Source organism: Sander lucioperca, chromosome 8 (genome assembly GCF_008315115.2).
Source record: "Sander lucioperca isolate FBNREF2018 chromosome 8, SLUC_FBN_1.2, whole genome shotgun sequence".
NCBI classification, from domain to species: Eukaryota; Metazoa; Chordata; class Actinopteri; order Perciformes; family Percidae; genus Sander; species Sander lucioperca.
Window position 1 is genome coordinate 17923258 of NC_050180.1, and position 18641 is coordinate 17941898.

The window sequence follows — 18641 nt, forward strand, 5'->3', positions numbered from 1 at the left end:
CGTTCTGGGCGGTAACCTGGATGCGCGGCCATATTGGAGGCACTTGGTGTAAACAACTGAATGGAGTAATGGTATTGTGCACTTTGGATACTTTAATACTTTATGTCTAAACAATAGAAAAGCTCATCAAAACGTGTCCAAGATGCAAAGGCGTGGAAGGACTTGGACCACACAAAAAAGGCGTGATATTTTGAGAAATTACAGTTTACTGGCGGTGCAGATCCCTACAAGTTGGCTCCCTCTTCTTGGATCCATGGCGCCGGTGATTCCTCCTTCAGTTGCATATCCATAGACTGTATATAAGAATGGAGCAACAGATCCCGTTGCTCTGGACGGAGACCAGTGAAGGCCTTTAGAAGCACTTTTCCGGTGAGCGCTGAGTGTTACTGCGCAGCCTCCAACTGAGAGAAACAACGTAAATGTGACGTGAGCAACGTGTCTGAAAGTTGGAAGTCTTCTGGTAGCTGTGCCAAGAGAAATCTCAATAATTCCCAATCTTGCAGAGAAGGAGAGCGTAGGTATATATAAGGAGATAACATGGACACAGGCTAATTATTGCTAACTAAAATGCTAGTTAACATTAGTAATTAAACTTAAACAGCTAATGTAAGTCCAAACTGCCTGCGAGCTTCTCCTGTACTATACGGTAATTCCTCTACTACGCGACAGTAAGTCGCATGGTTATGACACAATCGTTAGCCTATTTTTACAAAAAGTATACTACGGAGCCATAACGTGAGGTACAAGGTAATGGAGCCTTTTATACATTGTCGTGTTTCTTTAGAAATAAACAATGGACAAATAAAGTCTTTAAACGCTTCAGATGTAAAGTTATTCACTGTCAAAGTGACGTCAAAATGAATGGCAGTCAATGGAATACTAACGGGGGGTGATCGCTTTGTAGCATCAAAATGGCGCCATAGGAGATTCGAGCTCTGAAGCGAAGCTTACCCCCTTGTGCATATCCCGATATAGTCAACTACCTGGTTTTCTCGCCGAGCCCATACACAGCGGAAGACCTTAAATCCTACAAAAGTTTGGAGGCTTATAACCAGATGGTGTGTAACTTTTGGAAGTCGATAATATTTCAAATGTTTTTCTCGGTCTGACCTATTGGTACAACCTAAAACACGGCAATAATTAACCATTTTCCTTGACGGTGTTCAGGATCTACTTCAGTGCCTGTGCTTTGTTGTGATGCAGAGTAACTCCAATATGGCAACTTCTGGTCTGATGACGCGTAGTGAAAACCCTCTATAGGGAGAGTGGTGCAGCCCGACTTGGCGCTACCCTTGGTGTGGCGCACCGCTCAGAACAGCCGCCGTGCGCGCTCTCCCTTGTTGCCGCTGACCTTTAAGGTGCAACCAATTCCAGAACGTTCCTGCCCTGCGCTTTGCTCTGCGCAGCGTTATGCTGCGTTCCAGACACAAGTTTTAGCCCGTAAGTTACGACTTAAAGTCACGACTCACGACTTGGTAGCGTTCCAGGCAAAATAACCACAAACCCTTCTAGCTAGTGTTAGCTAGTGGCTACCTAATGTTGACGTTAGCTAGCGCTAGCTAGCGCTAGCTAGCGCTAGCTGATACTAGCGATTTCTAGTCGGCAACATATTTTGGGCATCATTTAATAAACATAACCTGTAGCTAGTAGTACACAGTCGTATGTGTATTGTTTTACAATGTGCGGAATTACTTTACGTTGCCTATTTATGTATATTTATTCCTATTTCTCACTGTTAATCACCGGCGTCTGTACAGCATCAACAGGGGTCGCCATTGTTGTTTATGTGTGTGACGTCAAAAACTGTAACTGAGAGTACAACAATCTGATACGAGTTCACGAGTAGTAAGTTACGGGTTTGACTGCCGTTCCAGGGCACTTTCACGGGTAGAAGGTTGTGAAAACACGAGTTACGGGTTGCCTGGAACGCAGCATTACTCTATGCAAGAACGCGAATAAGCAAATTTCCCAAAATTTAAGGAAAGAAAGAAGTCAAGTTAACCTTGATCTTTTTATTCCGTGCTTTGATTCCCAACCTTTTTGGCTTGTGACCACTTACAATGAAGGAGCTTATTTGCGACTCCTTGTCACAGATTGCATATCTATGAATTGTGAGCAAAATGGGGCAAAAATATCCAGTAGGCTTTTTCACGAGAGAAAAAAGCTACAATTAGAGAAATAAAATAAAACCCACAAAAAACAACACATTTGAGGAGCACAACTTTGTTTTTTCTTCTTTGTCGCATTAATCCTAAACCCCCACCCCAGACTCATCTTGTGACCCGGAGGCAACCTTTGACCCCCAGGTTGGAAACCCCTGACCAACCCACCAACATTTTCATAATGATAATTTTGGTGCAGTTACTGATGAAACTGAAACCTTTGTCACCACACATGTAACAGAGTCTCAGAGGACGTCAGGTGTCTGGCAGGATGATATAAGGACAGAATGCTGTTTTTGAAACTATATGGTCCTTTATAAACAAATATCAAGATCTTACTGTCAACTCTGACAGGAAGCCAAACAGGGTGGGAAAATGCACCCGCCTTTTTCAAAGTGGCGGGTGACTTTGCCTTGTATACCAGCCACAGTGGCGCTGGATTGTAAAACATTCCTTGTAACGAATTGGACAGCTTTTGTCAAAGAATGCTGTTGCTAAGAAACAATGCACAATGCTTATAGGAGTCGCGTTACGTTACTGCTAATGAATGCCCAACATTTCCGGATTTTGCTGCTTCATAATAAAAACATTCAAATACCAAAATAACGGAGGACTTTTATTGTGAAGAAGTGATAGGAAACAAAACCGCTCACAGCCGGGGCTTTGACCACGCATATTTCCGTCAACTCCAGACTTTTTGTCAAGTAGTTTTCAGCGCTAGTCTGTGACACCATGTAGCTGAGCTGAGGTACAGACGAAACGAAAATTATCGGTTAAAAACATGTGGCAACGGTGGCTGGGTTGGCTTGGTGGGTGGAGCAGGCGCACATATACTGAGAGGTTTGTGCCTCGATGCAGAGGTCCAGGGTTCGAATCGGACCTGTGACCATTTCCTGCATGTCTTCCCCCCTCTCTTTCTCATCTAGCTGTCCTATCAATAAAGGTGGAAAAGCCCAAAAAATAATCTTTAAAAAAAAAAAAACATGTGGCGACATATCCCCGGTGTTAAGAGGCCCGCCGCGGAGTCGGCATTAGCTATGAATGTACAAACTGAGGGCGAAGTAAAGAAAAAGAGAAGGTAGCCTACATTTCCGCATTGACAAATCGCTGAAAGCTGCTGCTGTTTTAATCCTGTCGGCTCTCTGCTGCTCCGTTCCACACCCTAACCCACCCACCCACCCACACACACACACACACACACACACACACACACACACGGTGGATGCAGGAAAAACCGGAGATGAGACGTATACGATGACCTAAACTGAGGACAGCTACGCTTGTTATTGTAAGTGCAATGATAAGTTAAAGTCCAATAAGTACTTTATCAAACCATATGAATGTGTGTCCCAAGCCAGGTTAGGTAATTAACAATGTAAAAATCAACAAGCCACACAGACAGAAATGTTCAAATTTGATTCATTCAATAAATTATTATTATTTGTCTTAAATCCACCAGCCATTTTCATATTATACCAACATTTGCAGCATCCTGAGCCTTTTTGGTAATGTTACTAGGAAATCTCAGCCCAGAGTAGTTTTATTCCCCCCAAAACAAGTTTCCTTTTTATTTTTAAAGAACTATACAAAAAAGCAACTTTCACTGTCTCTCGCAACTTCATTGCAACAAAAATACAAAAGACATCGCAATTTTTAAAAGCTCCCGCAAAATCAGGCATTTTGGGCCGCAACAATCTCAAAAAAAGGCAGCGAAATCCTGAAGGGACTGATTAATGCTATGTCCCTGAGAGATGAGTTAATATTTTTTTTGTTCATTAAACATGTAGGCCTACAATTACTGTAGAATATGACCAAACTGACCAAACAAAATTTTACCATGGTCTCGCAGGCTTTTTTTCACATCACTTTTTATTTGCCTATATTAATAAAATATGTATTAATAATAAAAAATAATGTATTGAAGCAATTCAAAATATACTAGTGCACTTTCTTCTATAAATTTGAATTCCGGAAAAAGTGGCTGGTAGAAAATATAAGTGGCTGGTAAAATTGGGCATCCACCAGCCACAGTGGCTGGTGGGCAAAAAAGTTAATTTCCCACCCTGAAGCCAAAGATGGGAGGCAAGACGTTTGGTAATATGGTCCCTTTGGTCTTGTTAAAAGCTTTCCTGCAATGTTTTCAGCCAACTGACCGGAGCATTTACAGTTGTTACAAGGTGGATAAGGAAACTGATTTTTAGATGAAAAAAGTATTTCATGGTGTTCTACAACTGATCTGAATGTTCATACACATAAATGAAAAACAACAACTTTAAACAGCTCCAGGTCTATTGTCATAACAGTGAGGTTGCCAGGCAACCAGAAGAGACTCAAGGTCATAGATATATATTCTATATCTATGCTCGAGGTCATTGCACCCAAATAGTCTGGCACATAACCCCCTGAAAAACCACAATTGTCGTTTTTGTATTGATTAAATATAAATTAGATATAATGTGTCATATTGTGAGCTTCGGAGCTGCTTGTACTGTAGGAGTAATTTGTTTCCCATGGACAGAACCAGGCTAGCTGATTCTCTGTGTTTCAAGTCTGTATGCTAAGGTAAGCTAACCAGCTGATGGCAGTAGCTTAAATTTAGCATTTTTAAGTTATGCACACTTAGGGTCCCCATCGTTGATGTAGAATTTTGATGTGGGGCTACCCTTTTTTGTTTTTTCTGTTAGTCCCTTTGTGTTTGTTAAATAGAGCAAGTAGTTTGCCATTTGTGTTATTGTGCTCTGCAAGGATCAACCAGTGTATGGCTGGTTGTGCATTTATGCGCTGCTCTCTTAATTACCTCATCAGTAAATGTCCAACGTTAAAATGGCTCCGCCATCTAGATTTATTTATTTATTTGTTCTCCATCAGATGCAGGCGCTGCTGCATGCTGCAATTCCTGCTGCACAGCCAAATGTAATGAATAATACATCACAACACAAAGCCATCCTTAAACCATAACACCAACTGAAAAGGAAAAAAACATGGTGTTTACAGTAGAAACATTCTCTTTAACCATTGATACTCTGAAGGATGTTCAGATGGCCTTTTAGAGAACAGAGGTGGAACACTTATAGTGGTAGAAAACTTGCAAAATGTGCCCCACACGCACGCACACACACACACACACACACACACACACACACGCACACACACACACACACACAAATATTCAGATACACATGCATATAGAGGAGGGAGTTAGCACGAAAACTCAAACTGTTGCCTCAAAATAATGTAACCAGAGGCATTGGCTCAATTGCACACATGCTGTTCTCTTCAAAGAGAAGCTCAATAACGGGGCATTTGGAGGGAGATGACTCACATAAACTTACTGGTGTGCTCACAGACTGTGACTGAAAAATAGACAGTATGAGTGGGCTGTGGGAATTGTGTTTCTGGCCCAGAGCAATATGTTAAGACCTGTGTAATGAAATGTCTCCTAGAATCACCCCCACCTCCCCCCAGCAGGTCTTTGTTGAACACCTGACTCAGGTGCTTATCGTCTTTCTCCAGGTGCGTGTCAGTCAACCACATTTCATTATACAGTTGCCTTTGTAGTGGACAACCAAGAAAAAGAATCTTACAATGAGGAAAGAGGTGTGTAACTAGGTGTGTGAAAGTGTGTGTTATGGCAAAATAATAGTTTACGTGTATGTAGTAGGCCTATGTGTGCATGAAAGTGCATCTGGTTCTTTTTATCCCAGCTGCAAAGCTGTTTCCCTTGAAAATGACTAATGACAGTAATCAAAGGGACCAATTAACCCTTCCCTAAGCCGGCTCTCTAGTGACTATCTGCCTGACAAGTTACAGCATTGCATGTGAGTTTAGCTAGCTAGCTAAAGTTCGCTCCGTGAGATGGTTGAACTCCATCTTCAGCTTACTCGTTTTAAAACCTGTAACAGGGTCTTAAAAATGCACTTGATTGCTACATATCATGCTGAAAGAAAAAGGCTACACCCAAGGACAAAAGTTAGCATCCTCACCAGTTGCAGTTGATTATTTAAGAAATAGAAATATCGGGGCAGAAAGAAAGAGTTATTTAATTGCAGAGTAGCTAGGTAGCCATAATACTACAGTATGTAAGATTAGACTGTTATTTCCTTGTAACATAGACCATGTTTGGATGTTTACCATAAAAAAAAAAAAAAAAAAAAAAACGAATTGTATGCTTCTTAGTCTTTGAAGTACACTAGGTTACAACTGATTAAGCTAGTGAGCCGGTCATGCTAATATTTGCAGTTTACGTCAGACCAGACAGAAACATGCTTAGAGAAATTTGAATTCATCCAAAGTTTGACAGGCTTGCCATGCCTAGTTCCAGTTGTTTGGCTATGATTGACAACTGCTGTTAGAGGAAGGATTTACTCAAACAATGAACTGCTAGGTTTTCTTTTCAGCTTTTCCCTTAGACACACATCAACTTCATGTGACACCACGAAATATATACAGTAGTTCTCTCAGTTTATATTGTTACATAGCTGAAATCTTCCTTTTATGAATGAATAAAGGTCTTCATTCATTTCCACTGACATCTGTTCTGCTGTTTTCTGTGTAGGCTTTTTGTCTGTGCTTTTAAGTCATAACACCACCACCAGCACTACCCTCATCATAACTACCTGCGTAATCATCATTGAGACACAACAGTGTGATTGAGATGAATCAGAGCAGTCAAAGCTCTCTGCCACAACATCATATCAGAACATCTGGCGTGACGGTTTCCATGGCAATACACTGATGTGCTCGGGTGTTTCGAGCCTTAAATATCCCGGTCATTTCATGCCATCTGTTTCCCCTGATCACTATATCTCGACTGATTTGAAATTATGTGAGTCAACACATTATGAAAGCCTCGCTGACTTAATGGGTTCGTTCACATCAACAAAATGCTGGTGGAGGTGTTTGGTTGACAGTTTGAAGGATAGGACTTCTGAGAGCATTTAATTAAATATTAAATCCTCACTATGGAGAGATAACTAAAGTAAACAGCAAATGATCTAGTGAAATTACAGCCAGTGGGTAGAGCTTAGATTCTCTGCCCGAGCCTGAGCCCGAGCCCAATATTTCTCGCCACTATCCTCGGGCCGGACCGGGCTGGGCCCTTGATCAAGCGTTTGTTTTTGTAATCATTAGCCTACTTTATTAGCCTAATTGGGTGGGGAGAAAGCTATGCCTGTATACAATGCCTATGTCCTGCACTGACTTGAGTGTGAGGTAAACTGGGCTAAATTGTGTCTCCCCCATCTGTAGCACTGTCTTCGATAATTGTGCAACCAGGCCAGATTGTTTCAGATATCTCACAAGTCCTTTAGCAGCAGATATAGTCTCTCCTATATCCGGAGCGTTGTCGGCCAGTGCGTTGGCATGCAGACCGTGGCGAAGGACAGTATTAATTAGGTGATCTTTGATCCGTTACCCACACTAGGCTATTCGGCTGAGGGAGCTAGGGTCGAGGTTTTATTTTACGTTTCTTCATTCGGATCCATTTGCGATGCATTCCATTCTGAATAAACAAACACAGTTTACAGGCTTCGTCCTTGTTGCATTATTCATTAAGATAATTCTAACAGATTTCTGTAGTTCAAACAACTCAGAATTGTAGTTGAGAACGTCAGTTATAACAGCCCGCGTATTAAAAAATTGTCGGGTTTAAAATCGGGTTCGGGCTCATAATTAGTTAATGTGTCGGGCCACGGGCTCGGGTAGGGTCGGGCTTGATTTTTTGGGCCCGATCTAAGCTTTACCAGTGGGTAACTCAGCCCCTAAATGTAAATGTAATTCTGCATTTGTGTAGAATGTGGTTGTAATTTTCTTACTTTGTGGGGTTGGCAGGCGTCATCTCCAGTGCAGACCGGAGACGTATGGAGTGCTGCTGTTGCGGCTCGATTTCGGCCAGACGCAGGCGCCTGCCGTTAGCACCCGCTACAGGGGTTTGTGCCGAGTGGGTTTGGGTTGTTGACATTGCTGACTGGGAGCCAACTATGGATGTGTCCCCAGGTCTGTTGTCCGCTCTCATTCCGACTGAAGTCTCTTAGCGCCGGGGAGTCAGGCTGACAGACCAGAGTGAGCTAGCTGGCTAACTTAACGTTAGATTAATAGACTACCCATACTGATATTATGTGGCAAATTTAACTGTGGGTTAGCCCAGCGCTGTTGACCGTGGTCAAAACAATCATACTAAAAATAACTTTATGAGAGTGTTGAACATAGTACGGTTTAACCACCAAGCATTAGCATGAGACACTTGTCAACGTAGCATATTGTAGCTGGATCTATATTGAAATATGTCAATGAATTTGGTGTTACGTTTGTAGGAGCCAAATATGTTGTTTCAAGTGTTCAGACTTTGGGTGTTGTTTCTTGTATGTACATTGGGTGTCGCTGTGGTATTACCTGGTGAAAGGTTATAAAGGTATGCTCCAAATTGTTGCAGGCAGGTGTTTGGCCCGGAAAGGGCAAATGGTTTTTGACCGCTAACGCTGCGACACACCGCTGTGATGCTGGAGCGCATTGGCGCCAAACTCTTTGTTCCAACTGTGTTTAATGTCTTTATGGATTTAACGTTGAAAACATGAACGAATGGACGTTTTATGCTGCATGGTTAATCAAAATAAACATATTGATATTCTGCAACGCAACATCGTCAGACGATCATTGAACGCTACACAGCAAGTTAACATCAGCGCGTCAGCCAGGTCACCGAACAACTTAACAACGTTGGAAACAAGAGCTGAACCCAAATGCAGACAACAACGCAGAGCCAGAGTGAAAGTTAACAGGTTTATTTGAAGTACTTAAGTACAGTCCAGGTTTCCAGAATGAGGAAAAGCAAGTCCAGGTTTCCAGAGAGGCAAACAGGTCTGAGGGGTTCCGAGCAGGAGTGATACCATCAGAGTTATGCAGTGAACAGCTAGTGGTGAGGTCCAGTTGTGGTTGTCTGGTCTGGTGAATGGCAGGAGTGGAGCAGTAGCAGGAGTCAGGTTCCAATAATAAGTGAAGCACAAGGAAAAACGGATCAGGACAGGCAAATACACAAGTAGCAAACAGGTAGCAAGTTTGGTCATGAGCAAGATTAATTGTGGTCGCCTTGACTATGATCTGACGCAGAGTGGAGGAATGACCGGGTATATGAAGCAGAGGTTGATTGTGGGCTGCAGCTGGAACCCTGACTCCCGCACACCAGACTCCACTCCTGTAATTAGAGACAGACAGAGGGGAGGGGGGGGAGGAGAGATAGAGAAGCTACCTAGGAGCAACAGGCCTAACATTAGGTCTCTACTGTATTACAAAGTGGCATGTAATTAATGAAAAAATGCTGCTGTGTGGCAGAAAAAAATGATGTATTACTGTAACTGAGTATAATTCTGTGACATTGTATGATTTATAGAGTTGAGCCGGATACTCGGCTGAAACGAGTATCCGGTACGGATAAAGCACTTTTGCCGAGTACGAGTATTATACAAGTAATACGAGTCAATATCTGTGCTCAGATTGAATAAAAATCCTCATTGGGTAGCTGACTGTGTCTGCGTTCTGTGATAGGCTAGTCGTCATAGCGCCCCTCCCCTACACACATACAGATTTATTGTGTTGCTGTGTGTGTCCCGCTCTGCTCACTCACACACAGAACAGCTCTCTCTCTCTGTCTCTCCCTCAGTCACTCAGGTTCGCGGGTCTTTTCTGTTAACGTTTAGGGTTTTTTCAGCTTCAGGATTGTTTTTTACTTCGGTTTGTAGTACTTACTTATTAACCAGTAGAGTTCTGGTAAACGTGGGGTTTGTTCAGACGTGGTGCTTTGTAGAATGCGACTCGCGTTGCGTCTCTGCCTGTCGGAGATTTTTTTTCTTTTTTAAACCGTCAGCTGGCTCTAAACAGATCTGAAAAACAGCGTCAGACTATTTGATCCGTAGAACACAGTCCCCCCCCCGCCCCCCTCTCTCTGTCTTTCTCTCTCTCTGTCTCTCTCTTACTCACTCACACACACTCACACACACACACACATACCTGGTGTGGAAATAAAGAACCATCACACTGATCATAAAAAAATTAAAAGTTAAAAAAAGAAAGTTATGTTGAGTATGAAAACTCTTGTTCATTACATTTTACTTCATAATTGCAACCGCATGTGTTGTATTCATTGTTCTTGTTCTGTATATAGTTTGTTTGTTATCGTGATCAAAACCATTGATCTGAAGCTTAATGCTGATGCTGTCAAGCAGTTTTCTAATCAGCAATAAATATAACAATTTCTGATCAACCCATATCAATTGCATGCTTAAAATAACATACCGGTTAAAGCCCCGCACTTTTCAAGACAAACCGACCCACTTCCGGGTTAAATCCCGCCCACTTCCAGGTTAGGCCCCGCCCAGTCCGAGTACAGATACAGATACAGATCATTCATATGGTTAACAGATACAGATAATGCTGTACTCGCTCATCCCTAATGATTTACAATTACTCTACAGGTGTTTTGACAAAAGTGAAGGCAACTAGCTAGAGGGGTTGTCACTACCCGATGTGAGTCGAGTGCAGATGTGAGTTGCGCATGCTCAGATTTAAACTGTTTATGGCATAACACTGTTATGGTTTCGGTATTTTGCTTTGTACTTTGTTCTGTTTCGGTCTGGTATTTTGTAATTTTGTAATTTTTGTGATTGTGTATTCTATGGATTGTGTATATTTCTGTTTCCTGTTTTATTTTGATAGTCTGGTTTTCTGTCTTGTCATGTCTAGTTTTACTTAATGTGTTTTCCCGCTTGTCTGATTGTTCTGCCCCGTCCTGATGTGTTTCACCTGCTGTATCACCTGTCCCTTATTTGCTCATTACCTCTTGTATTTAGCCTTTGTGTTCCCTTTGTCTTGTGTCAGATTGTTTTGTTTTTTTGCCCTGTCTGTTTGTGTGTGTTTGCTTGTGCCTGTCGTGTCTGTTCGTGTCTGGTTTCTTGCTCCCTGGATTTCCTTTGGTCTCAAGTCTCTGGTTTGTTCTGCTAGGGTTTTTTTTGGATTCCCTGTTCTTGTTTCTCTTCACTCTGGATAAATTTTTGCCTGCTCCTCTCAGGACTCCCTTTGTTAATTTGTACTGTCCAAAAAACAGTACAAATTAACAAAGGGAGATGGTGTCCTTTCGACCCCTAAGTGACCCATGTCCTGGTGTAGCTCTTTGAAAACCAGCGGGTGATAAACTTTTGGGATCAGCAGCAGTTCTCGGTGGGGAGTTCTGCGGCGTAGGACACCATCTTGGTCCACGTGGATTTTTAACCACTGTTTGAGCAGTATGGCTACAGCAGGGTGCTCTGATCTCATTTCAGTTCTACTGGGCCTCCTGTTCTGTGACTTATACCAGAGGACTCTTGACAGGATTTCATCCCCTTCCTGAGCCTTGCGAATTTGGTCTGAAGTGAGAGGTTGACTGGTTTCATCATCTTTCACGAGACTCAAGGCGCTGACATGGACAACCTGAATGCCCTGGCAAGGGTCTCTCCTTCCTACTGCTACACTCTCCATAGAGGCACTTATCTTGACCAGACTCAACAATACAGCTTCGCATGTAGTTCTCAATGTCCAACGGCATCCGTGACAGCCCATCAGCATCTGAGTGGTTCTTGCCTGGACGAAAGCGTATAGTGAAGTTGTAGTCAGCCAACTCTGCCACCCATCTGTATTCAGTGGCGTTGAGTTTTGCTGTCGTGAGCACATAGGTCAACGGGTTGTTGTCTGTATATACCACAAAAGATGAAGCGTGGTACAGGTAGTCGTGTCTCTGAGGCCAGCTAAACAGTGCTCCATGCTCCTCTGGAATTCTGATGGTGCAGAGCTCAGACCAAAGGGTATGCATACCCATTCGTAGAGCCCCCAGGGCGTGATGAAGGCTGTCAAGGGGCGGCTCTCTTCATCCAGGAAGCCCTGGTGGTACGCTTTACCTTGGTCCAAGACCGAAAACCATGAGCTCCCACCCAGTGCATCCAACATATCCTGCACCCTTGGTATAGGATGACGGTCTGGGACTGACTTGCGGTTGAGCTCTCTAAAGTCGCAACAGAGGCGCAGACTGCTGTCTTTCTTGCGGACACATACAACAGGCGATGAATAAGGGGATCGTGATGGTGTGATCCACCCTTTGTTCAACATGTCTTGCAGGTACTCTTTAACCTCATTGTGAAGAGGCTTTGGGACAGACATGTAAGTCGCACAGGATTGGTGTCATGAAGGGTTATATGCATCTTGAGAGATGGTATGCAACCTACATCATCACTGTCCAATGCAAAGGCCTCACATTCTTCTCTTAACATTCTCCTTGCCGCTTCCTGTTGTCCGTCTGGGAGGTGTTGGAGGTCCACAGGAGGATCCCATGATGTTGGTCTCTTCACTTGCTTGTTGTCAGGCTTTGGTGTGCTGCTTGCCTTGTTGGACTTAGTCTCTCTGCTGTCTTTAATATCAGGTGTTGACTCGTTTTCTTTAGTCTGAATGGCTGCTGAATACACCGTCTTTACTGACTCCAGGTGTCCTACTACTTTATGACAGTCCAGGTAGATGTCGTGGTCAGTGGTGTTGGCCACTGGTATGGGTATGTATGGTGCTTTCCGTTCTGGGATCCGCACGAGTACATCATTGTAGACCATGCCTTCCGGTGGAGGGTTGAGGATGTCAGGTGAAAAGAGCATGGCTTGGCCCCTGGATTGTGAACTCACATGTGCCCGTATGTAGACAGTAGAGACTTGATTAGCTGGTAAGGGCACCCTTTTTCCACCTGTACGAACCACAACAATCTCTTGATCTGAACCACTGTTCTGCATCAGCTTGACCACATTATGAGCAGTTCTCACTGTTATGGCAAAGGCTTTACTCACTTTGTGGGCCAGCTGCTTTCTTCCACCTTTAATCTTTCCTTCACTCCTATTGACAATGGCCTCAATAACATTGTAGCCTACGATGGGGGTCACTGGCGACTGCTGGGTCACTTGACACTAGTATTGGCACTTGTAGGTCACTTGTTATGGTGGGGTCACTGTCCAGTCTGAAGCTGACTTCAATCCAGCCAATATAGGGGATGGGCGTGTCATTTGCAGCAAGAACAGTTAGTGTCTCATCTCCCACCAGCTCCGATATGGGCCTAATGACTGCGTGGGGAAGGTGGTTCAGTCTCCAGGGTTCATTTACTATGCTGGACTGGGCCCCTGAGTCCCACAGTACTTTAACTGGTTGATTGTCCATGAAACAATTCGCCATGCATCGGTGACTGGTGTTGGGTGGGTAGATAGTGGACCGCACTTACCGCTGATGAAGCGCCTGCTGCTTTGTCACTGGGGGCTTTAAGAGTTGTTGGGCTGGTTGGCTGCTCGTTTTGGGACGCTCCCTCTTGGACTACTGGTGGTCCCACCTCAGTTGTCCTTGCCCATTTCCCGACGAGGTTCTCTGTACTCTGCATCCACGAGAGAAGTGGCCATCCTGCCCACATTTGAAGCAGTGTGGACAGTTTTCACCTGTCTCCTCTTCCCTACACTTTTTGCAGCCTTTTCCTCTCAGCTTTGGCACAAGGGGGCGGGGACTTGTCTCCATCACAGCCAGAAACGTTTGCTTCATTTATGCGCGAAGCTCTTCCACGATGTGCTGTGTGTAAATACTTTCAGATTTAATCTCTTTCTCCTTGACTGTTTTGATCGCTACTGCTGAGTCGGACTCCTTAGGTTTAGAGGAGCTCTGGGCAGGTGTGGAGCCTGCCAGAAAGTCTGATTGGAGCTCCTGTACTTTGGGGGTTTTAACAACAGTGGATCTTTTTCGCTTTTCTTGTCTCTCACTTTCAACTTTTGCAGCTTCGTTTACTCTCTCTATCAGTTCTTCGTCTGTTGTGCTCAAATCATTGAGGTGGGGCAGGATTTGGAACTTCACAGAGTCACTTAGCAGTCCAGTTTCAATTGAGCGGAGGAACTTGCGATGAATGGTGGCCCTGTCGTACTGTTCATCAGTGTCCTCATTAGTTGCTTTCCATAACAGTTTCTCTTTAAGCTCAATTGCACGGAATATAAAATTCATAGCAGTCTCTTTAGGCTCCTGGGAGATGTTTAGGAGCTGATGGTAGAGTTCTGTGGCGCTGTCTACTTTGTAGTGGCCCTTTAAGATGGTTAACAGTGCACTGAGGGTCAGCCCACGCTTGATCTCCAACATGTCTCTCAAGGGCAGTCCTGGACTGACAACCCTGATTACAGCTTCAACAATTTCAGTCTCTGTGTGTCCCTTACAAGGTTATTATAGTTTTGCATTTTTCATTAGTTTTTATTTTTATTTCGTTTTGACTTTTTGTTTTCAAATTCAGTTTAGTTTTAATTAGTTTTTAAAATGGGTTTGCTAGTTTAGTTTAGTTTTTATTTTTTGAAAATGCTTAGTTTTAGTTTAGTTTTTATTAGTTTTAGTCTTACTTTTAGTTTTTTTGTAATATGGGTTATTTGTCAGGGATTCAAAAAGATCAGAAAAAGCATTGTGTAATAATAACTCAACAAAAACATCATACAATTTTAGAAATATGTATTCAACAATAACACCAGTACATAAAATGTAGCCTACATATGGTCATAAATATGTAAACAGTCTACACAAGACGCAGTATGTGCAAAATGTGTAAGTGATGTGTTCCAGGAAAAAAACCTAAATAGCCAACAGACTAAAGAAGACATACATGAACAGGTGTTTTCAACTTTGGTTCGAGTGAAGTGGCAAACTTTTAGAAGTCAATCGAGTCACACAGTTGTCTAGACAGTATCAATCACAAATTAACCCACGCTTCCTCCCGCTTTTGGTGTTCCTGCATATGTACTAACCAACAGCTATCGGGTCGCCGGTGAAAGCCCTCCTGTAGTGTTCTCTCTCCTGCTGTTGTCTCTGTCCTGTATCCATACATCCATGCCCTGTATCCATACATCAATACCCTGTACCCATACATCCATGCCCGTAACGTTACCGGGGTTAGCTTCTGTTTCAGGGAAAAGGGGCTTTGCTTTCTCCTTTACCTTGTTAAGGTAAGCTAGGTTAGCCTCTTAGCTTGTGTACGCTTCTCAAATGTACTTTCAAATTTGTGGGATTTTCCCTGTAATAAATTGCCCACATATTTTACCACCTTCCACTGCAAGGCGCTTTTATCTGACACAGTCATAATCAAATAGGTGCCGCTTTCTTCCGACTTTCGGTACCGCTATGATGCCAGGCGAGAGGCACGGAGCCACGGACATGTTGTGTTCAATTTGACGTGGAATGTCAGGATTTCTGGATTCCCAGTCGGAAACTATACATGTCTACGGGAAATGTCATGGTCGGTGAGATATAACGTTATTTGCTCTATGAAAGATCAACAAAGACGAAAACTAAGGACATTTACTCGATAATTTTATTTTATTTTAGTTAGTTTTGCAAACAGACATTACTGTTTTAGTTTAGTTATCGTTTTTTTGTAATGCCTCGTTTTTATTTTTATTTCAGTTAACGACAATGTTTTTTCCCACCTAGTTTTCGTTATTTCGTTCGTTTTCATTAACGATTATAACCTTGGTCCCTTATCTATTCCCATCTCCATCTGGCGGACTAAACTGAGGTAGGATAATTTATCCTTCTGTCCTCTCTCTCCAATTTGCCCACAGATTTTGAACTCCCTCCTCAACGTTACCCCAGGCAGTGTGTGAATTGGCTCTGGTCAACTCTTGAGTGGAGAATCTGTGGTCTTTAGAAGAGGCGTGCGTGGCAGGAAGTATTTCTCAAGTCCTTTCTTTGGAGCTGGCTCCTCCAATAGTTGCTCTTTAGCTGGCTGAATACATCCTTTGTTTTGTCTCTCGATGAATTTTAGTAGGTCAGTGAAGAACTGACTGACTTCATCATCCTCTTGAGCTTCACCAATCTCATCCAATACGCTCTCTGCCATCTTGATGAGCGTCCTTCGTGCCTTGCTGCGGGGCTCTCCGTCATCCAGGCCATCACATTTCAGGTACCTGCAGACATCCCTGAGAGACTTTTCACCCAGCTGCCATAGGGATGCACTCACTCTATCATGCAGGATCTGGCTGGCGTCCATCTTGCTGAAGTTTGATGAAGGCTCGACTCTTTGAGAAGGAGGGGGTTAATAGTGATGGTCACTCTGTCGCCTCCTCCTGGCTGGCTCGCCAAAATATGTTACACTTTTAAGAATGAGGCGACGCTCACTCTTGGAATAACACATTTATTTCCTGTAGGAAATATGAAAACACAGTTCAGATCAGGAGCTGTAGCATGTACACTTAAACTCGTTCATCACGTACTGACTTCTACTTTGGCACTACTGGCGTCAGCTACTGATACCCAGTCAAGTGTAAAGCTTAGAGCGCCCTCTGCTGGCGAAGCTGAGTTAAGCCAGACTAATATCACCCATTCAAAACACATTAATTCAGAATCCTTTGTGGTGTATTATAGACAATAGAGATATTAGTTACCTCGTGTTTTTACACTTTAGCTTCACTAATTTCAAAATTTAGAGGGGGGGGGGGGGGGGAAATAATTGACACACAAATAGTTAACACACAGTGCCACACTAACATTTGCAAATTGTCACTAAAGTACAGCTGAAGCTTGAGTAGAAAGACTAAAACATACATGACACAGGGAGGTCAACATAACAGAATACTCATGCATAATCAACTAGATATTACATTACATTTATTTAGCAGATGCTTTTATCCAAACATACTTACAATAAGTGCATTCAATCATGTGGATACATCTGAAAATGAATCAACTTCATCAAATATGCTGATCTGAAGTGCTACATTTAGAAACAGAGTTGTGAAGCCAGGGCATTAAACAGTCGGCCACAATCTTTCCTGCCTGCCTCAGGGTCCTGGAGGCGTTCACATATCTGTATCAAATTCATCAATAGCAATCCATCCAACATTTGTCAAGTTATTTCAGTCTAAGCCAAAGTGGTGAACCGACTGACCAACCAACATGGTTTCTCCACTGGCCCTAGCCTGGATAAAAATGCAAACAGTGTAACAAATAGCAAAGAGGAAGAGGAAGAAGTTTAGACTAAAAGGTTGGCATGATTTAAAGAGCAGTTTTATGAAAAACTTAAAGGACAATTCCGCCGCAAAATGAACCTAGGGGTTAATAACATATGTGCACCGAGTCAAACGTTCTCTGGGATCTGTTTTCATGCTAATCTGTTGTGAGGTGTGAGGAATAGTGGACCCAACCGCAGAGAGAGAGAGGCAGGCAGGAGCAGCGTTGAAACTCAAAGATTTATTTCCACCAAAGAACAAAAACAAATCTAGGGAGTCCTGTGAGCTGCAGGCAAAAACCAAAACCGGGGAGAAAAAGGAGACACGGAAAACTGACTGACACGGACACACAAACTGACACAAGAGGATACAAAACGATCTGACAAGAGACAAAGGGAACACAGGGGTTAAATACAAGAGGTAATGAACAAATGAGGGACAGGTGACACGACAGGTGAAACACATCAGGGCGGGGCAGGACAATTAACAAAGGCAAAAAGTAAAACTAGACATGACAGGACAGAAAACAGACTATCAAAATAAAACAGGAAACAGGAACCACTGACAAAAAACCTGAAATCAACACAAACTTGACAACACAGAATACAGAATACAGGAATTAACCAAAAAATATACAATAAACCAGGAGATAACTAAACAGAAATATACAGAATATACAAACACAGGAAACAAATAAACAATAAAGACAACAGAAATGAACAAACTGGAACAGAAATATCCCTAAACCATGACATAATCGAATGCGTCTCTAGCTTTAAACAAGCTACCGCAAAACCGGTGGTTACCTGCTAACGCTAGCTTTCGTGGCACTTGGTAAATCACTATTTTATACCACTAACAAGGCTCAAAATAGCACCACACTTCAACGGTAACATAATGAGGGTCCCTCACATTTGGGCGCCATCTTGGAAAACAGTCATGAGCAGTCGAACCACGAACGCCGTGCAACCAGTAACCAGTAACATAGCTCAAACACAGCGTTCATGATTCGACTGCTCATGACTGTTTTCTAAGATGCCGCCCAAATGTAAACACGAACGCTACAGTCTTTATAATCTATCTTTTTAATAAACTGTCTGTACACTTACAAAGTTCTCAATGCTTCGGTTTGCATGTAGGGACCCTCATTATGTTACCGTTTAAATGTGGTGCTATTTTGAGCCTTGTTAGTGGTATAAAATAGTGATTTACCAAGTGCCCCGAAAGCTAGCGTTAGCAGGTAACTACCGGTTTTGCGGTAGCTTGTTTAAAGCTAGAGACGCATTCGATTAGCATGAAAACAGATCCCAGAGAACGTTTGACTCGGTACACATATGTTATTAACCCCTAGGTTAATTTTGCGCTGGAATTGTCCTTTAAATACAGAATTATTTTTCCAATGAAGTTCTCCTGAGAACTTAGATTATAAAGTGAAGGCCCCTCTTGTTGGCCTTACAGTACAATAAGT